A 26,989-nucleotide genomic window follows, 5' to 3' on the forward strand; every position below is an offset into this window, starting at 1 on the left:
AACACTCCCTTGGACTTCCCTGGTGGTCCAGTGGTTCAGAATCCATCTACCAGCACTATTTACAATAGCTGGGACATAGAAGTAACCCAGATGTCCATCGACAGAGGAATGGATAAAGAAATTGTGGTATGTATATACAGTGGAATATTACTCAACCATAAAAAGGAATGAATCTGATTCAGTTCTAGTGAGGTGGATGAACCTAGAGCCTGTTATTCAGAGTGAAGTAAGTCAGAAAGAGAAAAACAAATATCATATATTAACACATATATATGAATCTAGAAAAATGGTTATTGATGAACCTGTTTTCAGGGCAGGAACAGAGATGCAGACATAAAGATCAGACTTGTGGACACAGTGGGGTAAGGAGAGGGTGGAATGAATTCAGAGAATAGCATTGAGGCATATACACTACCATATGTAAAGCGCATAGCTAGTGGGAAGTTGCTGTATAACAGAGAGAGCTCAACCTGGTGTTCCGTGATGACCTAGAGGAGTGGGATCAGCTCGGGGGTGGGAGGGATGTTCAAGAGGGAGGGAACATATGTATACTTATGACTGATTTACCTTGTTGTATGGCAGAAACCAATACAATATTGTAAAGCAATTATCTTCCACTTAAAAATAAAATTTAAAAACATAAAACATTTGCTACTGCTACTGCTGCTGAGTCACTTCAGTCATGTCCGACTGTGTGACCCCATAGACAGCAGCCCACCAGGCTCCCCCGTCCCTGGGATTCTCCAGGCAAGAACACTGGAGTGGGTTGCCATTTCCTTCTCCAATGCATGAAACTAAAAAGTGAAAGTGAAGTTGCTCAGTCATGTCCGACTCTTAGCGACCCCATGGACTGCAGCCCACCAGGCTCCTCCATCCATGGGATTTTCCAGGCAAGAGTACTGGAGTGGGGTGCCATTGCCTTCTCCAAAACATTTGCTAAAGTCCCCATAAAAAGAAGAATCCACCTGCCAATGCAGAGGACACAGGTTCAATCCCTGGTCTAGGAAGATTCCACATGCTGTGTGGCAACTAAGCCCCTGTGCCACAGCTACTGAGCCCACGCGAAGCTGGCACATCCCAGAGCCTTGATCTGCAACGAGAAAAGCTATTGCAGTGAGAAGCTCGTGCCCTACAATTAAGAGGTGCCCCCACTCGCTGCGACTAGAGAAAGCCCACGCAGCAGTGAAGACCTAGGGCAGCCAAAAATAAATAAACAAAAAGGAACAGTCCTTCATCCACACACTAAAATTAGCTCAAAATGGCTTAAAGACTTAAATATAAGACATGACATCATAAAACTTCTAGAAGAAAACATAAGCAATACATTCTCTGACATAAATCATAGCAATGTTTTCTTAGGTCAGTTTCCCAAGGCAAAAGAAATAAAAACAAAAGTAAACAAATGAGATCTAAACTAACTTACAAGCTTTTGCACAGCAAAGGAAACCATAAACAAGCCAAAAAGACAATCTATGGATTAAGAGAAATTATCTGCAAATGATGTGATTGACAAGGGACAAATTTCCAAAATATACAAATAGCTCATACGGCTCAATATACATTAAAAAAAAAATCAAAAAATGGGCAGAATATCTAAATAGACACTTCTCCAAAGAAGACATACAGGTGACCAAAAGGCCTATGAAAATATGTTCAACATCACTATTAGAAAAATGTAAATCAAAACTACAATGAGGTATCAACTCACACCAGTCAGAATGGCCGTCATCAAAAGTCTACATATAATAAATACTAGAGAGGATGAACCCTCCTACACTACTAGTGGAAATGTAAATTGGTGCAATCCCTATGGAGAACAGTATGGAGTTTCCCAAAAAAAATTAAAAACAGAGTTATCATATGATCCAGCAATCCCAATTCTGGGCATATATCTCAGAAAGATGAAAACTCTAATTTGAAAAGATATGTGCACCCCCAATGTTCATAGCAGCACTGTTTTCAGTAGCCAAGACATGGAAGCAACCTAAGCTGTGTCTATCAGCAGATAAATGGATATAAAGAAGCGTGTGCACAGGTGCATGCACACACACACACACATATATTCTCACAATGGAGTATTACGTAGCTGTCAAAAAGAATGATATAATGCCATTTGCAGCAACATGACCTAGAGATCATCATACTAACTGAAGTAAGTCAGACAGAGAGGACAAGTATCAGGATACCACTTCTACCTAGAATCTAAAAAAAGGATATAAATGAACTTCTTTACAAAACTGAAACAGACTCACATATATACAAAACAAACTTATGGGTACCCAAAGGGAAAGGTGGGAGGAAGGGATAAGGTAGGAGTTTGGGATTAACAGATACACATTACTATACATAGAATTGATAAACAACAAGGACCTACTGTATAGCACAGGGAACTATATTCAATATCTTGTAATAACTTAAGGAAAAGAATCTGAAAAAGCACACATACATATATATATATATATATATATATAAGTGAATCACTTTGTTGTATAACTAAAACTAACACAACATTGTAAATCAACCATTTCAATATCAAAAGAAAAAACTGGTACATGAATAAGACATTGTGGAGGCTGGGAAGTGAAGGACTTAGTGAGCTACTGCTCTGCAGACTAGCCTCCCTCCACTAGGCTGACTTGGAACAGTGTGGTCTTGATCTTCTGCCTATCGAGTTATCCCGCCTGGCTTGGTTATCTGCCCCTGCCATTATCACTGTCATGTGCTAGACTTTACCTCACGCTTCCACATTCGCCAGCAGCTTGGTCCTGTGTGCTCAGGATGATGCAGCCCATACCCAGCCTCGCAGCTTCTTCACCTCTTCAGTGCCAGGGATATTCAGCACCCTCTACTTGAGGCATGCATAGCTTTTAGCCATGTGCCGGATATTGTCATCATCCAGAAACATTTTACCTCTGAAATCTCCAATCTCGAGATTCTGCTCTCAGAGCAAAGCCCCCTATCTTTACAGCTTGTGCTGTGTGAAATATGGCCACAGCAGCAACTGCCATGAGGAGCTAGAATCTATTTCCCTACCTCTTAAATTAAATAAGTGACTTCCTGGCCCAACTCAAAAGAATCTGATGAATGCGATGCTGTGTGAGTTTTGGAATCAAGGCCTCCACAGGTCCTGCATGCTGATGGAGCAAGGTCTTGAGGCCTGCCCAGTGGAAGATAAGAACTCAATGAGGAAGACCGAAGCAGTTTGGCTGTTGGCCATCACCAGAGGACACATAATGTCAGGTCATCTTGGATCTTCTAGGCCAGCCAACCTTCCAGCTGAATGTCGCTTTATGAGTGAACCTGGGTGAAACCAGCTGATGAATCACCTGGCCAACCTACAGAATCATAACAAATAATAAACTGTTGTGTAAGCCACCAAGTTTTGGGGTGGTTTGTTACATAGCAATAGTTAGCTGAAACATGCACATCCTACTTTAGGAAGACCTCCAGAACCTTGACTTCTCCATTTAAAATATACCACATACATAGAGCTGTTTGTTGTTTAGTTGCTAAGTTGTGTCTGACTCTTTTGCAACCCCCTGGACAGTGGCCCGCAAGGCTCCTCTGGCCATGGGATTTTCCAGGCAAGAATACTGGAATGGGTTGCCATTTCCTTCTCTAGAGGATCTCCCTGACCCAGGGATCAAACCCACATCTCCTGCATTGGCAGGTGAATTCTTTACCACTGAGCCACCAGGAAAGCCCATATGTATACCCTATATATATAATTAACATTTAATTATAGGCTCCTCTGGAGTGATCACCATCACCCTCAACTTTCTGTACTACATGCATAGTAGGCAGAACAATGGATCATCAAAGATGTCTATGGTTGACATCTCCGGGAGCTATGAATATGTTGTTACATAGCATGTGGGAACCAGGGTAGCAGATGGAATTAAGGTTGCTAATCAGCTGACCTTATTATAAGGAGATTATCCTGGGTTAGCTGGGTAGGCCCAGTGTAATCACAAGCTTCCTTCACAGGTGAAATAAGGAGGCAAAAGGTCAGAATCAGAGAGAAATAGAAGATGACTTTGAAGATAGAGGGAAGGGCCTTAAGCCAAGAAATACAGGTAATCTTCAGAAGCTGGAACAGGTGAGGAAATAGAGTCTTCCCTAGAGCCTCCAGCAGGAACAGTTTGACTTTACCACAGTGAGACCCATTTCACTCCTCTGACCTCTAGGATTGTAAGATAATAAATCTATTGGTTTAAGACATTTAACTTTCAGTAATTTGTTACAGCAGCAATAGGGAACTAACACAACTTGCTTTAGCCACACAAAATGACTCTCAGAATTCTAAACATTGTTTGAACCTCTACTCTTCCTCATCTGCCTGGTGAATTCTATTCATTCCTCAAAATCTTACTCAGATATTGTGCTGAGTCGCTTCAGTCATGCCCAACCCTTTGCAACCCCACTGACTGTAGCCCTCCAGGCTCCTCTGTCCATGGGATTCTTCAGGCAAGAATCCTGGAGTCGGTTGCCATGCCCTCCTCCAGGGGATCTTCCCCGACCCAGGGATCCAACCCACATCTCTTTATGTCTCCTGCACTGGCAGGCAGGTTCTTTACCATTAGCGCCACCTGGGAAGCCCAACTCAGATATTACCTCTCTAAAAAGTTTTCCTTATCGCCCCACCTCCCCATAGACTAAATTTCTTTCTCCTCTGTATCAATAAATGATTTTAGGAGAAGCAATCAAAAACACAAATACTCTGTTTCTCTTTCACTCATTTTTTCTTATATTAGCAAATCACTGAATGGTGGTTTGTGACCTTTTTATCTTTTTCTTGAGGTTGTAACATCAAAGTGCCCATCTTGTGCACTGAATGAATGAACCACCAGGTGTTTCTGGGGGTACTAATAGGTTGGCCAAAAAGTTCATTCAGATTTTTTCCATCACATCTTATAGAAAAACCCAAACAAAACTTTTGGCCCACCCGCTGCCATACACTGAAGTGCTTGGAATATATGAGCATACAATGTCCCTCTTCTATAAAGCTCTGTCTGCTCTCTCTGGCCCATGGGTCTCCAATATACTTGTGATTCTTCCAGGGCCAACCACAGCAGAAACAGAGATGCAGCCTAACATGACTTCAGCTGCCCTACGCTCCTCTTCAAAGTGTTTTCCTTCCTGTGGTGGTGGCTCTACCCCTCACCTTGAGTCCTTGAGATGATGGTCTACACGGTGTCCTATTCTTAAGAAACAGGTTCTCAGGAAGAGTCAGGCACATTCACGTCCCCAGTTACATGACAGCTAGATGACTATCAGAATTTTGTCTCCATAACTGAGTAATTTGTGGGTGCTGTGGTGCATAAAACCCAAGATAGTCCTTCTTGTTCCAAATGGGTGCACATTAGTATAGGGTCACTATTTGAATTCAGGTAAGGGTGCAATTTTCTTGTAACACTAGAAATTCAGATCTTAGAGAGGATGGGCCAGGAAAGGTTGACCATTTGTCTAAGATGCTTCACTAAGACCTCCTAATTGCTCCACATGACCCCATTATTAGAATATGCTCTCTCTTCCTGTCACTTTTGCCGTGTCTCTTGTTATATTTGCTAATGCAGTCAAGGCTGGATGAGCAGTCTGCTTAAAGACAGAAATCTAAGACCATAGAGGGGCCTTTGTACTTCAAGCTCCATTCAGCTGTTATTGACAGTTTGAACAGGGCAATTGCACAGCCACTAAATTTTCTTGTCCTTTAGAAAAGCATAGACTCTGAACTTTAAGAAATAATTTAACTTGGTCATTAAAAAACCTAGTGGAACAAATTTGAGCATCTTTGGAGCGTTAGCTATGAAAGAAAGACTGAGAATTTTATATTATTGGCAGAAACAAAAGGGAAATGTTAAGAGTTGCATAATAACTATAGCCAACAGCCAAGTTTCAACTGTGCAGATTTCATTATCCTGAGCTCTTAATCACCAGTCCTAGTCAGGCAGGAGCAGCCTTATGCATTATATAAACATCTCAGCTGGAACAGAGAATAGGTCCAGACCTGGGAAAGAGACAGTCAGAGCTGGGCTGGGCTTCTTTAAATCAAAAGTTCACTAAAATATATCTCCAGGATAATATTGCCTTTCATCATTCCAATCAGCAATATTTGTTCAAGTCAAAGTTTTGATCAAAACAAAAAAGAGATTAAGTAACCAAAAGAGCACTGCAGAGAACTTCAGGAATACAAATAATACAGAGACACTTTAAAACATTCACTCCTTCTCAGCAGAGCCCTGTAATGACCTACACCAGATCACGTTCTCATTTTTCGAAGCTCCATGTCAGTGAGGAAGTGGGCCAGGATTAGAAGTAAACTACTTCTTCTACTGACTGCCCTTAATAACAACTGTCTCAATTAAAAAAAAGCAATGATTGAAAACAGCTTAAAATATGCATACACATTCCAGGGTAGGATTCAAAATCACCGTTAGTAAAGCGTGTGCTATGTTTGAGACATTCCGGCCTACTTTTGCCTACAACTATGCAGTGTGGCGTGGCCTTTGACAATGTTGATTATGCCATTATTTCTTGTGCCCTTGATCCACCCACTGAAATATTTTGTAGGCCTCGGGCTGTCTTGGTTAAAGAAACAGACGCTGTACTTAGTGAGTGCCAGGCCCACAGGTGCACACCAGGAGACAGGCCAGGGTGGGGCTGGCCCCAGGGACCTCACCATCAGGTAGGGAGAGATCCCTGAATAGGGGGATACCATTGTACATTTGGTAAACTTCTTCAGGGAAAACAAAAGGTGTTATGGGAGAAAATGATGGGTGGGAGGCCTCCAGGAGGAGGCCCCCCTGCTGCTCTCTAGACAATCAGAAGGGCCTGGTCATGAGGTGGGGAACGGGTGGAAAAGCTTGAGTGGAGGGAACTGGGAGGAGGGAAGGCTGCTGGGCAGACAGGGCCGGGCTCAGATCAAACTTGACCTTTGAGGCCACCGCCAGGAGTTGGGATTTCATTCTCAGTGCGGTGAGAAGCCACTGAAGGGTTTTCAGCAGGGGAGTAACACATTCTCATTTGCTTTTTAAAAAAGTACCACCAGGGGCTCCTCTGGTGGTCCTGGGGCTAAGACTCCCAATGCAGGGGGCCCGAGTTTGATCCCTGGTTGGGGAACTAGATCCCACATGGGGCAACCAAGACCTGGCACAGACAGATAAATAAATATTTAAAAACTAAATAAAAAGTATCACTAGTATCCCTGAGACTGCTGTGTGGAGAGCATGGGGTTGGATTCTGAACAGTGGCACAGGCCCAGCTAGGAAGCTCCTATGTTCTCCAAGAGGGAAAAAGGGTGGCTGTGACCAGGATGGAATTGGCAGAGATGGAGCAAAGCAGAGATTCAAGTCCATTTTGGAAACAGATGCACTTAGCACATTCTCCTTTTATCCAGTCTCCTATGGTATTTATCTAATTGCCCTTTGGGACTTCCCTGGTGGCTCAGACGGTAAAGCATCTGCCTACAATGTGGGAGACCCGAGTTCAGTCCCTGGGTCAGGAATATCTCCTGGAGAAGGAAATGGCAGCCCACTCTAGTATTCTTGCCTGGAAAATTCCATGGACAGAGGAGCCTGGTTGGCTACAGTCCATGGGGTCACGAAGAGTCAGACACGACTGAGTGAGTTCACTTCACTTCCTTTGCAATATTGACAATGAGCCTTATATATGTCTCGTTTCCATCTCATCAAGGTTATGTACCTTTGACAACAGAGACTGTTAATCACCTTTAAATCCTCAGATCTTTTCACGGTGCCTTGGCCATACATGGCCTGCCATAAATATATGTTTAGTTATATACACAAAAACACTTACTCCAGCTTCCTTAGGAAACCTTCCACGTGGGGCTGGCAGAGACCTGGCACTTGGTCGTCTCTGGTGACTGATCATTAAGCCTGTGGCCTCGAAAGCTGCGGCGTGTGGCTAAGCCTGCAGAGGAACACGTTGAGGGACATCTGTGTGGCCCATCACGAGAGCAGCCTCTGACAGATGGCACTGCACCAGCCATGGCTACCCCAGCAGGAAGAGCATCAGTAACCATGGGAACCACCGGGGACCAAGGTCCAGGCCCCTCCACTAAATGGGAAGGCAGGGGATAGGGAGGAGCCCAGATACAGGCAAACAGGAGTGGCTTAGGGCTGAATCTGATTTAGAAAAATAAAGGAATGTGGACTTTCACTGTGCTCTAGTGCCTAGAGTCAATTTATGAATCTTGGTAATATTTACATATAAGGGTCTCATAAAGTTCTCATCCATTTTTAGACTTTAGCATCCTAATTCAAGGGAGTATCAACTCTTTTTGGTGAGTTACTGCTTGGCTAGAAAAGAAGGGGAGAAGGGAGGCATATGCAGCCACTACATAGGGAGAAAGATTTATAACTGATATGAAAATTAGTCTGGAAGACAGAGTTCAATCTATGTCTACAAGAGCCATGTCACACAAGGCAATTAGCTGGACTTCAAGTGCAAGTGAGCTGTGAATGATCAGATGCTTTGGATCCCCCTCTACCCAGGTCCCACTAGAATTAACCTTATTCTATATAGAGAGCAGACTCCAAAACAGTGCCAGAAACTAAGAATAAGGAGTAACCAAATACCAGAAACTGGAAAGATCTCTGCCCAGATTCACCTCCATGAAGCCAAATGAGAAGGCTGCTGAAGACCAACAGATTGCCCATTTCTACGGCCTGGACGGAAGCAGGATGCTCTTTGCCACAGATGCCTGTGATCTGGAGTGATGTAAGCTGGACTCACTGGGACAGGGTGGAAAGAGGAGATAGCAGAGCTGCTAGAGAGTCATTGTGAAACCGGCAGGCTGCAATATCACCGCTCCTTCCTGAGGATGGGCAGGGAGACAGCACTGAGCGTGGGATAGACTGGTTTCTGTTTCCTCCAGCCTGCCCAAGTGGGCAGTTTCAGTTCTGACACTGCAAATGGAAGTGATTGATCTTGAGAGGCTGAAGCCAGAGGCAGTGGGGTGAGGGGGGACAATCCCTAAGGCTGAACGTCGGTGTATCTTCAGTGGTGACATTCCTCACCGAAGTCCTAGCTCACCCTCCTAAGTTCTTTCAGCCCAAACCAAACTGAGTAGCTTTGCTTGTCTGTTAGGGGCTGGGTGGGTTCCTGGGTCTCTACAGAGCTCTGTTTTGGTCTCTGACAAATTTAAGTTTATCCAAGCATTTGGAATGTTCAAATATACTTCAATCTTTGGCCAGCATAAATCCTTTTTAATATGGATAGAGTACACAGAGATCATTCAACATGTGGTCTATTAAAAGCCTGGACATAGAAAGGTGCAAGTAATTAGCTAAAGACAGAGAGAAAAGTTTTCTACTGAAGGAAATATGTTCTAAGAAGCAGAAGAAAAATTTTTTAAAATCCTATTCATATATTTGATCAGGCCAAAAAAGACAATGCAGGTATACTAACAGCAGATGAGGCTATAAGTAGGCAATAGGACATGATAAGTAAAGGCTACGTATAAATTAAATATAGGATTTGTTGTTAGGTTGCTAAGTTGTGTCTGACTCTTTTGTGATTCCATGGACTGTAGCCCGCCAGGCTCCTCTGTCCATGGGATTTCCCAGGCAGGAATACTGGAGTGGGTCACCATTTCCTTTTCCAGGGGATCTTCTTGACCCAGGGATTGAATCTACATCTCTTGCACTGGCAGGTAGAGTCTTTACCACTGAGTTACCTGGGAAGCCCGAAATACAGGATAGCCACATTCAAAATCATACTGCTGCCGCTGCCGCTAAGTTGCTTCAGTCGTGCCCGACTCTGTGCGACCCCATAGACGGCAGCCCACCAGGCTCCTCTGTCCCTGGGATTCTCCAGGCAAGAATACTGGAATGGGTTACCATTTCTTTCTCCAATGCATGAAAGTGAAAAGTAAAAGTGAAGTCGCTCAGTCATGTCCGACTCTTAGTGACCCCATGGACTGCAGCCTACCAGGCTCCTCTGTCCATGGGATTCTCCAGGCAAGAGTACTGGAGTGGGGTGCCATTGCCCTCTCCACAAACCACTGGCAACAGTCAATAGCAGCCTTGAAAAGATAGTAAAATGAACTAGTGAGGTGGAGGGTAAACGTAAGAAACTCTACATATAGATGGAAGGCCATGGAAAATGTTGTAACAGAAGATATTAGATAAGACATGAACCATTGAAAAGCGATCTCTTAGATAGTAGGGTTCTTGAAGAAATAAGGTTGCAAAATGTGACTTAGTAGAACAAAATTTTCCTAATGCTAAAAGGAGGGTATAGTGGGGACACAGAGGAGAAAAAGAAGACTCCAAGTGTATACATTCTTCAGCAAAAAATAACTGTATAATAGTCAGATTACTATACCATTATACATCAACAACCTCAGATATCCTGGATAATACCACTCTAATGGTAGAAAGTGAAGAGGAACTAAAGAGCCTCTTGATGAGGGCAAAGGGAGAATGTGAAAGAGCTGGCTTAAGACTAAATATTAAAAAAACTAAGATCATGGAATTCAGCCCCAGTACTGCATGGCAAATAGAAGGGGAAAAGGTGGAAGCAGTGACAGATTTCCTCTTCTTGAACTCCAAAATCACTGCGGACGGTGACTGCAGCCATGAAATCAGAAGACCATTGCTTCTGGGCAGGAAAGCAATGAGAAACCTAGACATTGTGTTGGAAAACAGAGACCTTACTCTGCTGACAAAGGTCTGTCTAGTCAAGGCTGTGGTCTTCCCAGTGGTCACATATGGTTGTGAGAGCTGGATGATAAAGAAGGCAGAGCGCCAAAGAATTGATGCCTTTGAACTGTGGTGCTGGAGAAGACTCCTGAAAGTCCCTTGGACAGCAAGGAGATCAAACCAGTCAATCTTAAGGGAGATCAACTCTGAATATTCACTGGAAAGATTGATGCTGAAGCTTCAGTATTTCGGTCATCTGATGAAAACAAAGTCCCTGAAAAAGTCAAGGAAAAAGTCCCTGATGCTGAGATCACTGAAAAAGTCCCTGATGCTGGGAAAGATTGAGGGAAGAAGAGGGTGTCAGAGAAAGAGATGGCTGGATGGCACCACCAATGCAATGAACATGAACTTGGACAAACTCTGAAAAATACTGAGGGACAGGGAGGCCTGGAGTGCTACCATCCATGGGGTTGCAAACAGTCAGACACGACTGGGTGACTGAACAACAGCAACAATCTTCTAAGTATCTTAGCAAAACAACTGCTAAAACTAATGTCCAAAAACACTTCTATCAAGGTATAACAATACAGATGACCATACACTTCACCAGTGTTATTTTAACACAATAGAAAAACACATATACAGCTTTCAAAGAAAAAGGACAGACTAACACATTTCTGAGTCAGGTCAAAGTAATACTGATGTGAAGGTAACATGTAGTTATTTTTAGATACAAAGACTCAGGGGGCAAAATGCTTTAAGGAATTAAACTGCTCAAAGATACTTGCCAAAACACTCAGAGATAATTAAAAAAAATTTTTTTAATGGGCATTTCAGTTTTAAAGAACTGTGGAAACCAAAACCAACGGGGAATATAAGCCTAGTCTATACTTATCTAGATTTTAGTTTCAAAATTATATAGAAAAATTATCTGTAAAAGATAATTAAAAGGTTAAAAAGGGCAATGCATAGTAAAAGCATAGCAGCAATAATGAACTTCATATACTAGAAGGCATGTAATAACAAGACAAGCTCTATAATGATAAGAAGAAATCAATGCAAATAACTGACACACGAGATGACAAATCAGAATCGGTATCATATGAAGAAAGCAAAAGTAAAAATAATACATGGAAGACTTGAATAGCATAAAAAGTGGGGCTGAGTTAACAGATAACCCACATTTTTAAAAATCTGAGTGTTTTCTTTTCAAGTGTTCTTAGCACATTTACAAAACTTGACTGTATAGAGACCGATCATAAGGACAAATATTCCCCCAAACATGTTGTATCAATCAAATTCTCCAGCCACAGAGAAATAAATATAAAAGTTAAGAGGAAAGGTTTATGACAGCAAGACAATAATAAAAAATAAACTCAAACTTGGAAATTATATAAAAAAAAATACCCATCAGAGGAAATAACTTTATAAATGGAAAAATGTTTTAAAAGCAAATAGGTTTATCACATCTTTATTAAGAATAAGGAAAAACTGCCAACCACCTAAATCAAGTGGGGGAATAGTTAATTAAGGTACTTCGTATGTGGTCTTGGGCAAATTACTTAATCTAAGTCTCTATTTCCTTATCTGTAAACTGGGGATAATTACCTCCTTCAATGAATTGTTGTAAAGATGAAATTAGACAATGCTTGTAAAATATTTTAATCACTATGCCAGCCATCAAGAGAACACTCAGTCAGTCTTATCTATTAAGACTGTCATTATTTAAAATTATGTTTACATTGAATTTGCAATAATAGAAGTGCTAATGTTACACCAAAGAAGGGAAAGTACAAGGTCGTTATCGAAATACAGTTGATGAAAACTACATAAAATAAACAAATATGTGTAACCATTAAAATTGAAGCTTACCATTCTCTCACCCCAAGTACCACCTTAGCACACTGACACAGCTAAAAGAAACAAAAATGGGACTTTCACTAAGCTGTGGAAACAATATGGGTATTTAGGAATACAGAGCTGTGATTTATGTAATTTATCAGGCATCCTGAAGCAAAACTTTTAAAAAGTCTCTTTGGAATGTTTCCCTATAGAGCTCACATCTATCTTTTCGCCTCTCAGGACCTCAGATCCTGCTCCTTCAGGTGTTGCTTCATCCCCCTCACAGGGCTGATCACTGCTCCTTGTTTCTCTCATGTGCGTTCCTCTCAACCAGCGGAATGGATCTTCCCTGGGGACCCGCCCTTCTTTTGTATATTAATATGTGAATACTTAAAAATTTAATAATTGTGTCCCTGTGGAAAATTCTTAAAGAGATGGGAATACCAGACCACCTGACCTGCCTCCTGAGAAATCTGTATACAGGTCAAGAAGCAACAGTTAGAACTGGGCATGGAACAACAGACTGGTTCCAAATTGGAAAGGCATATGTTGAGGCTGTATACTGTCACCCTGCTTATTTAACTTATATGCAGAGTACATCATGTGAAATGCCGGGCTGTATGAAGCACAAGCTGGAATCAAGATTGCTGGGAGAAATATCAATAACCTTATAAATGCAGATGACACCACCCTTATGGCAGAAAGCGAAGAACTAAAGAGCCTCTTGATGAAAGTGAAAGAGGAGAGTGAAAAGGTTGGCTTAAAACTCAACATTCAGAAAACTAAGATCATGGCATTTGGTCCCATCACTTCATGGCAAATAGATGGAGAAACAGTGACAAACTTTATTTTTTGGGCTCCAAAATCACTGCAAAAGGTGACCCAGCCATGCAATTAAAAGACGCTTGCTCCTTGGAAGAAAAGCTATGACCAACCTAGACAGCATATGAAAAAGCAGAGATAACTTTGCTGACAAAGGTCTGTCTAGTCAAAGCTAAGGTTTTTCCAGTAGTCATGTATGGATGTGAAAGTTGGACTATAAAGCTGAGTGCTAAAGAATTGATGCTTTTGAACTGTGGTGTTGGAGAAGACTCTTGAGAGTCCCTTGGACTGCAAGGAGATCCAAGCTGTACATCCTAAAGGAAATCAGTCCTGAATATTCATTGGAAGAAATGATGCTGAAGCTGAAGCTCCAATTCTTTGGCCACCTGGTGTGAAGAACTGACTCACTGAAAAAAGACCTTGATGCTGGGAAAGACTGAAGGCAGGAGGAGAAGGGGATGACAGAAGATGAGATGGTTGGATGGCATCACCGACTCGATGGACATGAGTTTGAGCAAGCTCCGGGAGTTGGTGATGGACAGGGCGGCCTGGCATGCTGCAGTCCATGGGGTTGCAAAGAGTTGGACACAACTGAGCGACTGAACTGAACTGAATCAGGCTATAACCTGTTGCTACTTTCCTAGTTTCCAAATTTTCTACAGTGCATATGTATCACCTCTTTGTGGTAAACTGAGATAATATTGATTTGCCATAAAATTCACCCTTTTAAAGTGTGTAATTCGGAGGTTTTTATTATATTCTCAAAGTTGTACAGCTCTTCCCACTATTTAATTTTAGAACATTTTCATCACCCCCAAAAGACACCTTGTGCCAATTAGTAGACATTCTCATTCCCTCCCCACTCCAGCTCTGGAAAACAGGAATTTACTTCCTGTCACAACGGATTTTCCTACTCTGGACATTTCTTATAAATGGAACCATACAATATATGGCTTTCTGTGTCTGTCTTCTATTCAGCATCATGTTTTCAAGTTCATTCATGTGCTAGTACTTCATTCCTTTTTGGGACTGAATAATATTCTTAGATGTATTAATTCTCTAATGGAAAATCTATTTTAGCTTTTAAAAAAGGTAATGATTACATACGTATAACTTTGAGTTTTTTTTTTTTTTAAATTATTGGCGGCACTGGGTCTTAATTGTACCACACAGTATCTTTGTTGCTGCATGTGGGATCTTTAGTTGCAGCATGTAGAATCTAGTTCCCTGACCAGGGATCGAACCCGGGCCCCCTGCATCGGGAGTGCAGTCTTAACCACCAGACCACCAGAGAAGTCCTACTTTTGGTTGTTAATTCTACCAAAAATACCATGGTACACTCCGATCATAATAAAAAATGATTTTTGGTGATGCATAAATTGTTTTTCAAAATCATGCATTTAAAAATCACAGTGAGCCTGTTAAACCTGTTTTTTTCTGACTCAAGCTCTCAACTAAAAAGAACACAGGAATATAAATGATATCTTGCTGAACATCAGACACAGAAATTGAACCCAAAGAGACAGCTGTGGGTAACCAGGACCAATGCATACAATTCTATCTTAGAAGATGAAAAATTCTTGGCTTTAAAATTCTGAATGTTCAAAGGAATACTATGGTAACTGAAATGAGTAATTTTTAGAAACTAAGCATGTAAACTATTCTGTGGCAATCAATTGTAGTTATTTTAATTTGTATAGATGTAGCATAACTGAGCTTTATACTCATTAAAAAAAAGAAGTTCCAAATTGCTTGTATGCATGTTGTATATTTGTGTACCTGCAAATCACAAACATACAAATACTGATGCACACTCAGTGCATGAATTTAATGTTCTAATCTCTACTTGTATAGGCAAATCCTACATATTTTCAGTCACAAGGGATATAGCTCAATCAAAGCTGACTGCAGCTAGGTTATATTAAGTAAGGGTAATTCATCAAACTGTACACTTGTAATCTGTACACATTTCTCTATGCATGTTATACTTTAATACACCTTTTTTAAAGTTAAAAAAAAATACAGCAACAGAAGACTCTACACATTGTTTTCACATTGGAGGGCCTGTAGTCCTCATCTGGGTGAGCCTTAGCTAAGGGCTGGAGGAAGCTTTGTCAAGAATTAATAATTAAAATATTGCTCAAGTCTTTAAAGAGACATCAAATGCTCATTTGAGAAAGCTAGCATCAGTCTGCAGACTAGAAGTGCTTAAAAACCCATCCTGATAGAGAAGAAATCTCTACAGTCCTCTGTCATGAGTTGTTCATTCAAAGTGCTCTCTAAAGATGTCACTTGGGTTAGCATCTGTACTGCCAGAGAGATCACCTGCTGCAACACCTTCAGAGATGATGACAGTCAAACAATTGCATTTAATCATTTACGAGACTATAATATGTCAGTTAGGATTAGCTTATGCTCTCATTCAGGCAAATGAAGAAAATAGTTTTTTTCCACCAGCCGCCCCACCACCCCCCAAACCAGGATTCTTAACAAAGTTAGACCATAAAATGCAAAAATGCTAGTGGACAAAAAACTATAAAAATATCTCATTTTTATTAAAGGTTATTGACTGCCAGCAATGTGTAGATTCTAGCTAGTATTCAATGTTTTCAGGACATGTTCGTGTACCCTCCAACTCTTGGTGGGAATTATGACATGAAAGATTATACATTTATTAAAAGCAGGATGAAGCACTGTTTGTGGGAGTGGAAGATGGTATCATTATTTTGGATAACGATAATTTTTGGATAATGACTCAGAAGACTTTAAAATGTCCATAACGTTCATTCGATTATAAGACTTTATTCCTAGAAAAATATTTAGGATTACAGTAAGATTCCATTAAAGGAGTGCTCATCATATTACTGTGGAAACAAAATATTGGAAACAATTTTAGAAATCTGACCACAAGGGAGGAATTTTTAAAAAGCGTCCACATACCGGAAAAGTATAGAGTAGTTAAAAATGTAAAATTATAGGAGTACATTTATTGTTATAGTTAGAGGCTCATGAGTAACACCATTCCTTAAAAATTATGTACCTAAATATAGAGAGAAATATTTGGGATATAGATACATTAAAATATTGATGTCATTAGGATTAGAATTTTCTTTTTTCTTATCTACACATCCCATCTTTTCAGTAATGAACATGTTTGTTATTTTATAACAAAGACGTTTTACAAAAATGTGAGGGTGGGGAGGTAGGAAAATGAAGGACTACAATATTTATGTGTGTGGGAATACACTCTCTTGTTCCATTATGTGAAATTAGTGTCTATTCTTTACTTTCTCTCTGTGTATTGTAAAAGCTGTATGTGACATGCCTTTCATATGGTAGGAAACAGCCTTAATGCTCGCAGCACCTGTCTTTCCATTCTAAGCAGCCATCCCACTGATCAACAGTATCATCTTGGGGCTTCTGGTCATTCAGCTCTCTTGACTTCTGTCAAAAGAACTAACATCTCAATAGATGCAAACACACAAATACACAGCCACTAAGCCTAGAACAATGCAGCAGAGCTACGCCGGCTGCACGCTAGGTGTAGGAACAAGCCCATGGGAAAATTTCCTTCTGTTCTCTTTCCAGATCAAGTCATGAGACTTTGAGAGATATCCGTTCTCATGTCAGAAGACAGTCCCTGGTCCACTTCAAATAAACCAATTTTTAAAAAATCTAGAATCTGAAATATTCCAAAGGTTTACTGTTGATTTTTGTTTGATACTCACAAAGGGAAACAATTTCCCTTCCTTGAAGCCTCTTTCCAGGAGCCTTAATGATTGGCTGCCAAATTTAGCCTTGGCTCCATCTCCACCATGTCTATTATTCCTCCATGCTATTGATGTGAGGCCAAATCTCATCCCTATTTAAAGCGCCCAAGAGCAGATGTCTTGATGAAATGGGGGTGGTGGTGAATCTATATTGAAAAGAGCCAGGAAAACATGCTATAATGAATGGAAGCACACAGTTTCATGACTTAAGGTATTAAAAGTACACTCTCAGGAAAGAACCAATAGACTTAATCACATGATATGAAAAATCAAAGGCAGAAGAGGGAATTGTAGAGAAGGCAGTCAAGAAATCAGCTGCTTTTTAGAATGACTGGGGGAACTTGTTTTGTTTCAAATACTGCTGCCTGCACAAGAATGTCCTTGGCAGCACTGCTCGTAATAGCCAACATCTGGAAACAAACCACTGACACTACAATGGATAAAGAAATAATAAATTGAGGTCTATTCACACAGTGGAATATTATACAGTGCTAAAAAGGGATGAAACACAGCTGTATACAATTATAATGAATCTTACAAACATAATATCGAAAGAGGCCAGACACAAAAGAGATTTCATTTGTATAAAAGTTGACAATCAGGGAAAACTAATCCATGGCATTAGAAGTCAAGACAGTGGTTGCCTCAATTAGACAGTGACTGAATAGGGGCTTAAGATGGGATTTTGGGTGCTGCTAAGTGGAAACAGTGTCAGACTTTATTTTTTTGGGCTCCAAAATCACTGCAGATGAAATTAAAAGACACTTACTCATTGGAAGGAAAGTTATGACCAACCTAGATAGCATATTGAAAAGCAGAGACATTACTTTGCCAACAAAGGTCCATCTAGTCAAGGCTATGGTTTTTCCTGTGGTCATGTATGGATGTGAGAGTTGGACTGTGAAGAAAGCTGAGCGCGAAAGTATTGATGCTTTTGAACTGTGGTGTTGGAGAAGACTCTTGAGAGTCCCTTGGACTGCAAGGAGATCCAACAGGTCCATTCTAAAGGAGATCAGTCCTGGGTGTTCTTTGGAAGGACTGATGCTAAAGCTGAAACTCTAAAACTTTGGCCACCTCATGGGAAGAGTTGACTCATTGGAAGACTCTGATGCTGGGAGGGATTGGGGGCAGGAGGAGAAGGGGACGACAGAGGAAGAGATGGCTGGATGGCATCACCGACTCGATGGACATGAGTTTGGTTGAACTCCAGGAGTTGGTGATGGAGAGGGAGGCCTGGCGTGCTGCGATTCATGGGGTCACAAAGAGTTGGACACGACTGAGCCACTGAACTGAACTGAAGGTTGTGTTTCCATATGTAGGTCCTGGTTAGGTTAGATTGGGGTGTGTGTTTAGTTTGTGATAATTCTTTAAGTTATATAGTTATGATTCATGTATTTTTGTTTAAACAGGATACAGTTCAATAAAAAAAGTTTAAAACTCAGATTTCTGGGCCCTAACATAAATAACTAAGACTACAGGTCATAAAATTCCTGGGAGTATTCAATATATAGCAAAGGTTGAGAATCACTGGACCAGATGATCTACATCTAACAGTGTGCCAGTCTCTTCTAGCCCATGAACCAACTGTTAAATTCTCAGGACTTTTGCAAGCCTGTTAAAATAGGGTCAGTACTGAATATTAGTTATATAAAGTTTCAATTAAATAAATTATATTAAAACAAAGGTAACTAAATACTCAAAACTTACCACTTTGTATTTATTCTACTATATTTTACTATTCTCTGTATTTTGAAGTTTGTTATTGTTGCTCAGTCCCTAAGTCATGTTAGACTCTTTGTGACCCCATGGACTGCAGCATGCCAGGCTGCCCTGTCCTTCACAATCCCCCAGAGTTTGCGCACTCATGTCCATTAAGTCAATGATGCCAGCCAACCATCTCATCCTCTGTTGCTCACTTCTCCTCTTGCCGTCAATTTTTCCCAGCAACAGGGTCTTTTCCAACGAGTCAGCTTTTTGCATCAGGTGGCCAAAGTATATTTTGAGGTTATTTATTCCAGTTTTATCTGTATAATGGAAATACTATATAACCATGTGCTACTGTGGGCCTCCCCGCTGGTTTAGCAGTAAAGAATTCGCCTGAGATGCAAGAGATGTGGGTTCAATCCCTGGGTCAGAAAGATCCCCTGGAGGATATGGCAACCCACTCCAGTATTCTTGCCCGGGAAAGCCCATGGACAGATGAGCCTGGCGGGCTATGATCCATGGAGTCACAAAGAGTTGACACGACTTAGTAACTAAACAACAAGAATGTGCCATCTCTTTCCAACTCCACACTCGGCCACAACGGTGGTTTCAAATGGGCCATGGTGGAAGCAGTTACACCAGTGAAACCGGCAACCACTCCCCATCAGGTCTTGCTCTATTTTTCTGTCATCTTGACTTAAGAACATGACTTTAAAATGTTAATAATGCAGATTAAACTTAAAAGGGTGTAATGTGTGTAGCTGTTATATTATGAATAATCCATTTAAGGAAATATCTTTACAGTATTTAAAAGCTCTTATTTGGCTCAGCAAAGAAATCATTCATATCTTTGATGAATGAATACAGCCTGACATATGCCTTTGTTACTTCACTTTTGTCTTCCTCACATAAAGAAAAATATTGGGCAACATTTATATGGGAATTGCACTCATCAACTGTACCACAGGTAGACCATGGACAGATGAGTTCTCAAAACCAGTGTTTTGTGAGACCCAATTAGCTAAACGGAGTTTACAACAAAGACTATTTTCTATTATTATTTATAAATAGTATGCTACACCCATTCTTTATGTCAGTAAAATTTATAATCAACTTATGTTTGCACATAAATGCATTCTTTTTCTCTTCCAGAGTGCAGGTTGATTTACCAGCACAAACCTTTCACGTTTAAGATTCTATGACTCTATATAATTTAAGAAAGAAGAAAGCAAAATAAGATGGGAGCCTCCAAAGAAGGCATTTCAGCATAAGACAATGACTATACTTTACAGAGTACAGTATATTTCCCAACTTAAAATATGATCCTCAGACCAGTAGCACTGGCATCAATGAGGTACCCCCTGGGAAATGCATAATCTTAGGCCTCACTCTAGAACTTCTGAATCACAATCTGCATTTTATCAAGATGCCCAGGTGACTTTTATGCATATTAAATTTTGGGAAGCATCACTTTAAAAATAAACTCCCTGCTATGAATGGAAACTCACATAACTGGTTTGAGACTCATAGCAACCTAGCCATTGGTGATCTCTAAGCAGCTCATACCAAATGAAGGATAGCACTGCGGAAAACACCTAATAGCTAGCCCTACACTTGAAGAGTGAAGAACAGGGAATCCTGGTGTGCTACAGTCCACGGGGTCACAAAGAGTCTGACATGACTTAAGTGACTCAACAACAAACCTGAAGAGGACATACATCTTGCAACACACATTTGTCCAACACTGAAAAGGGAAACTGAGCCACTAGGAAACTAAAGGCTATTCTAGGCCACTTGGATGATTCATTTCAAAAAAGGGGGAAAAAGTACGAGAAAAAAAATCTTATCAGGAGCTTTCCTCCATATATGTAATAAGAAATGTTGCCAAAGACTTGGATCCAAAAACCGAAAACAGGGCAGCAAGTGCCACATGACAAAGTGTGGCAGCTGGAGAGGGGAGTGTGATGAAACATTTCCCAGAGATGTAATTTAGGCCACGGTAGCTATCAGTGCTGAGGGTGAAAGGGGGAAATTGCAGTGCTTATGTTTTTCCCATCAGCATATCAGTTAGCAACCCGCGACAGAGAGAAAAGATGGTCAATGTCCAGGAAGGATTCAATACTAGAGTTAATTGAAATGATGGGAGGAAAGTCTCACTTGTTTTGAAATTGAAGGCAAAAATGTTCTACTGGCAACACTGTTCTCTGAAAATATTTTAGTTATTTGGCTGAAAACACAGTAGCTGCTTTGAGATGCAAAGGTCTACGTGGAAAACACCTTAGCTAACAAGTGTCTGAAAGGGCATGAGAGCCAGGTATCTCCCAGAGGAGCTTGCTATTACTTTGAAGCAGAAACTGAAGCAACAAAGTAATTCATGCAAACCTCCGCAACCCTAGAGTGTGAAGAAGACAAATGTAATTGTGACCAGGCTACTGGTACTCAGGGACACAGCTGGGCCCGTTTTCACCCAAGAAAAAAGGTCACTATAATCATCCCTTGTAGTGTCAGACCTCAGATGACTCCAGAACATTTAGCAGCAAAATGATATGGATGCCCTGATGTGTTATAACATTTTCCTTGACATACTTTAGCAAGGCTAAGAAGAAAACTCACCCTTGTTGAATACCTACTGTTTTTTGTGTGTGTTTTAATCATTTATTGGCTTGGTCTTAGTTGTGGCATGTGGGATCTATAGTTGCAGCCTATGAACTCTTCAGTTGCAGCATGTGAAATCTAGTTCCCTGACCAGGGATCGAACTGGTAGACTCTGCCCTGGGGGAGCACAGAGTCTTAGCCATTGGACCATCCAGGAAGACCCCCTAATATCTGTTTTACGTGTGTGATTTCACAGCATTCTCATAATCCTGATGGAGGTGATATTGTCTCCATTTTACAGATGAGCAAAATGAGCTCCAAAGAAATATGTCACCCATGTCACATGATTAATAAAAAGCCAGAAATCCAGACAAAATTAAAAATCTCCACAGTTGATGAAAACAGGCATCTCAACAAAAACAGCTTGAAAGGGATCGGAGTATGGGGTAGTTAAGTTTCGAACACAAGGAAAGACTGGTCTGTATTGATGTCCAAGAAGATAGGAAAGGTCTCTCCTAGGACCCACCGTATCTTTACACTGCTGGAATCCCCTTGTAACCCATTTCTGGATGTGTGTTAGGTTTCAGATATACTTCAAACTTGATAGCTGCAATTTTGGCTAAGTTGGAGGCTTCAGAAGGTGTGCCATGTTTCAGCTCAGTTCATAAAAGAACTGAGCCCTGGACTGGGCTTTGGAAACCTGGGTTCAGCCCCAGCTGCGTCATTTATGAACTAGAAGAGTGGGTGAGCTGCACTGCTTCTCTGGATGGTAGATTGTTTCTCACCTATGTGAGGCTGGATTAAGGATCCTTAAGAACCTCTGTGGGTCCAGGATTCAACCCTCCATGACTCAACTGTTTACTAGTGTGACTTCCATCAAAATATATTAGAGATGCCCTGAAGAATTAACAATCTGTACAGACAACACTGCTGTGTGGTTCAAGTTACCAAATACAAAACAAGACACACAAAATTAAAAAAAAAAAAAACCTACAAGAATAATTACTTCTTTAACAATCTGCAAGAATAACCTGGAATTGAATATTTTAAAGTGCTTCCCCCCCCATTATATACTTAAATCAAATATATATTCAAATTCTTAGATCTCAGTACAAATCCAAGCTCTACTTCCAATTAGTTCTTTGACTTAATATACCTGAGTTTCCTTTTGCTTCTATAAAATTGGAATTTATAAAGAATATTATCTGTAATGCAATCAAGTGTCTGGCATCTAGAAACAGCATGATGTAAGTACTGGTTATTGTTATTCCGGCAGTCATTAGGGGTCCGGACTAGGTTGGGTGACAAAGAGTTCCAAGAAAATTTCTCCACGGAGGGATCGAGCCTGAGATTGTAACCCCATTAGCACTGGGTACTTGCCATTAACCTGTGTCTATGCAATAAATAACGTCAGGTGCAGAGAGGAGAAATATAATCACACTTGTGGACCTGCAGGCATCCATCTGGTTTCCTTCTTTGTAAAACTTTCTAATTCATCCTTAGTTGATGAAACCATATCGGACATGTTGATGTGCTTGATGGGACAGCTGCTGGCAGTATCTGAGGGCAGGAGTGTCCTGGGACATCAAAGAGTGGCTGTCATACTCACATTTTAGTGTCTTCATTTGCCCATTTCTCAGTTTCTGTCCAATGTGTATGAGGAACAAAAGATTCTAGGAGGAGGTGACTTCACTTTGTTTATAAATTCCAGCCTCCCCCGCTTCCCCCCCAAAATAAACCCTAAACAATTTTTATTCTGACATATCAATAACCTGTCTATACACATCCCATCTGTTTGGGTGACTGCCTCTTGCCTTTCCAGGCAAAGCTCTCCTTTTCTCCTCCCCTCCCCCGCGAATCACACACTCCCACCCCCTTCCCCTTTCTATATACACCTCACTTTTTGTGACTTATCTTTCCTTCCCTCTCCAAATTTTGTTTCGGTGTCGAGAGGTTGGTGGGGAGCCTGGATAGAGAAAAGAAGATGAACACAAGAACCAGATTCAAATAATCTGAACTCTTTGAACCCTATTAGGTGAAGCCAGAGTAAGGCCTTCAAAGAATGAGACTGAACTGCCTGTTTTCTAAAAGGAAAAAGGAAGACCAATAAGAAGAGTAAAGAAAAAAAATTCCTGTTTTCTACAGGTACATTTCTTGAGTGAAAAACAGCAGAATTTCATGTATTTCCAGGAGTGTTTTGAGAGAGGTCAAGCATAGTAACCAAAGCCTCTAAAGTTCAAAAAAGCAAACAAATGGTTGCTAATTAAATTACTCTTAGAGATACCATACTCATTCTAAGGCCTTTTTTGGTGCTAACATTATATGATTCAGAGTATAATTTTACTCTTTAAGCAATTATAGGTTTATAGTTGTTATATGGATAATTTACAACATACCATTGTCACAGCTAAGCAAATATCAGTTGATAATGAGGTCTTAACCTGTAATGGGATCTTCCCAGTCTAATGGAGCTATTATGATCTATTTTGTAATGATACATTATATAACAACTTTTATCGGACAAAGCTGTTATAGGACAGCTTATAATAATCCTTTAAACACTTAAAAGTATCTTTTAACTAATTAAGCTTTTAGGGTTATTAGCTTGGGTTGGGGGTATCAGTACATTAAAAAAGAAGATACAGTAAAGTTTTCTTTGGTAATTTATTCCCATTTTACTTTTTATTATCCCTTTATATAATACTCTCTGAGAAGGATTAACAACTTACACATTATTCTACAAAAAGTAAGGGTGGAGGAAGAAAGAGGGGAGAAGAGAAGGTTGTCAACCCTGGCAAAAACGGAAAACGTCCTGTTTAATCTTTAAATATTGGCTGTTTTCAGGACTTACATTGGTATTTATTTACTAGGTATCCAAATCTATCTATGTGACACATTTCAGACAAACTGAGGTTGCAGAAGGAATCCAGTACTCTTAAGCACCAGGTCATGCTGTAATGCTTTCTTAGTGATGCTGTGAAGACTCAGACAGCTTACAATTTTGTTTCAATGCTTTTCAAGCAATAACACCTCAAGTTTGAGATACTGTAATTTAGCAGTTCTAGATGAATGCATAATCTCTCCCTCTTGGTTTGAAATTCTACACTCTGTCTTTCTCTAAACTCTTACCCTTTTATTATCTATCTAGACAAAAATGTGCTTGGAAAAATTTTCCCATCCATACATGGAATTGCAAAGTAGTCCCACAGGATAGAAAACGGTGAATTTGTGAATGTACTATTGACCCTCAGTTCAGGGCATGCATTATCTTGATTTATTTTCTCACTTTTCCTGCATAAATGTTTAATATCTTGTCTTTTAAAATCTATTTGTAAGATCCTTAAAACCGGAGACCCCCATAGTAAAAATCTTAAATTTTTGACAGGGCCATGCCATAAAGTACACACGAATATTTAATATTTTGCTGTTTTACTTAAAGAGAATGGAATTTATTTTTTTGTAACACCTCTGTCATTGAATTTTACTACATAAGCTGTAATTACCAAGTTATCTTAGGCAAGTCACTTAAACTTCCTTGGTCCCAGTTTCTCTATTGAACAAGATTTTTCCAACTAGAGAATTTAGGTTTTGGATTAAGACAGAACTTTAAAAAATATAATTTCTTCCATTTACTAGGAACTGAATCTATTACCTGACCTCTCTGAACTTTCAATTCCTCACCTTGTCCTCTGGAGACCAAGAGAAGTGTTACACCTCACAGGAATTTTTTTTTTTTTTTGCAGAATGAGAACGTAAGTGTAAGGAATGCAGCATATTACCTGAATTTTGGTTCAAGCTCAAAAATATCAGTCATTTATTGTATCAATTTTCTTTCTGCTCTAGAGTGCTAAGATTAGGACAGATGTAAAATTGCAATGATTGAGCATGCAAATACCCTGTATCTTCAGCTATTCCTGGCACGACTTGGATCCCCAACGTGAAAGAGAAAAGTCTTATAAAGAACAAACTGATTCAAGGCCCATTTTAGTGCTATTTTTACTCACAGAGTAAATAAAATAATTTTAATAATCATGGAAATTGTGATATTCATAACTGAGTCAATAAAAAAAAAAATGACAAAGACAAATCATTCTAAGACAAATGACCAAGTAAGTTGTTCTGAAATGCATGCTCAGAATCAGATAGACTATGTCAGCAATCTATGGTCACGGGTTTGCACAGACACTGACCTGGCTTGCTGGAAGTGAGGAACAGAACACCCTGCTCACAGCTGGACTTACCTACACAAAAGAGAGAAGTGCCTTATAAAGTATTGCTCTGTAATACTTGCTTGCTTGGAGCACATGGGGCGCCACTGACATTTTTAACATGCATTGTTTTCCTCTCCACCCCACCCACCAAAGAGCAGAACCTGCTTTATTTCTTCCAAGTGTCAGTGTTAAAATGGCATTTCTTGGGGCCATATACATTCTGAAATAGCTAGGTGAACTTTTTGTAGCATTTCTGAAAATATATTTCTGAGCATTTGGGAATGATACCAAAAAAAAAAAAAAAAAAGCAGTTAGCCACAAAACCATGAACAGAAACAAGGAAAACCTTACAGGGATTTTACAATACAGAAGGAAAAGAAATGGATCTACTATTCCTCCAAAATAGCATTTTTAGGCTGTATTATCATAAGTAAAAGTCCAAATGACTCTGGTTTTTTTTTTTTTTTTCTATTTGATTGCATTTGTATAGTTAATAAGCTATGTTGTTGTCCCAACATCAAACTGCCCGTGTTTCTGTTTCTACCTCTGTAACCACACACAACCCTATGTACTTAAAGTCACACTACTTTCTACATTTGGTTGGACAACAATATGCAAGCTTAGAATACTGTGATTTCATTGCTTCCTAATGATTTTTCAAAGTCTTCCACACTGTGAAGAACAAGTTAAATTCCTTTCCCACTAACAAGTCCACATGTGATCCAAGAATCTCAGAGAAAACTTACTTGAATAATAATTTGCTGCCTACTCCACCTGTGGAATGGTATGCAGACATTATTTATATCGAAAAGAGCTTGTGCTTCTCTTTCAGCAAACAGTGACTCTCTCGGGCGTCCACAGTTACCAGAAATGAAATATAATTTCAAATTTCTGAAGAGTGTTTTAAAACAAACTTATCAGCGTTTTGTTAAAAAGCCTAGCTGTTTGCTGAAATCAAACACAGCCTATTGGCTATTTATATCTGCTGATAGTGAGAACACAGTTATACAGAGATGAAAACTACTGGTAACATACTTTTGCAGTTTAGAGGGGATATGCTGTACAGTGTAAATACGCAGCACTGCTCCCGTGGGTGCTGGGGGAGCCCCAAACGAGTGAAACCTCTAGCTGAGCATCTGGCTGGGGTTCAACAAAGCTTCGGGAACAGCGCAGGCTGGGGAGGGGGAGTTCAAAGTCAAAGAGCTTCTCCTCTTCCTAGGTCTGAGCGCCTTTGTGTGTATATTAATCTTCATGCATTCCCCCCACCCCCCAGCAAATGTGTACAGTCAGCTAGAAAGGCACAGCTTGTGTGCTGACGTGCAAAGCCAAGTCAAAACCCTGCGCTTGGCACTCCCTTCTAACTTTCTGGCTTGTCCAAGTC

General features: G+C 40.3%; 1 protein-coding gene across 11 annotated transcripts in view; it reads right to left on the reverse strand.

Moving 5' to 3' along the window:
* Positions 1–26,989, reverse strand: part of RHOBTB1 (Rho related BTB domain containing 1) — a 141,812-nt gene that overhangs the window by 47,697 nt on the left and 67,126 nt on the right. For 5 of the 11 annotated variants that reach the window (XM_061405066.1, XM_061405064.1, XM_061405067.1 and 2 more), the window contains one exon: positions 25,588–25,638. The exons of 4 other annotated variants lie outside the window; for them this stretch is intronic. The gene's annotated coding sequence lies outside the window, so the exon portion shown is untranslated. Of the gene's footprint in view, positions 1–7,815; positions 7,928–12,536; positions 12,560–25,587; positions 25,639–26,989 lie in introns of those variants that run through there. 2 more of the 11 variants (XM_061405068.1, XM_061405070.1) reach the window with 2 other exon arrangements.

Source organism: Bos javanicus, chromosome 28 (assembly GCF_032452875.1).
Source record: "Bos javanicus breed banteng chromosome 28, ARS-OSU_banteng_1.0, whole genome shotgun sequence".
Classification (NCBI taxonomy): domain Eukaryota; kingdom Metazoa; phylum Chordata; class Mammalia; order Artiodactyla; family Bovidae; genus Bos; species Bos javanicus.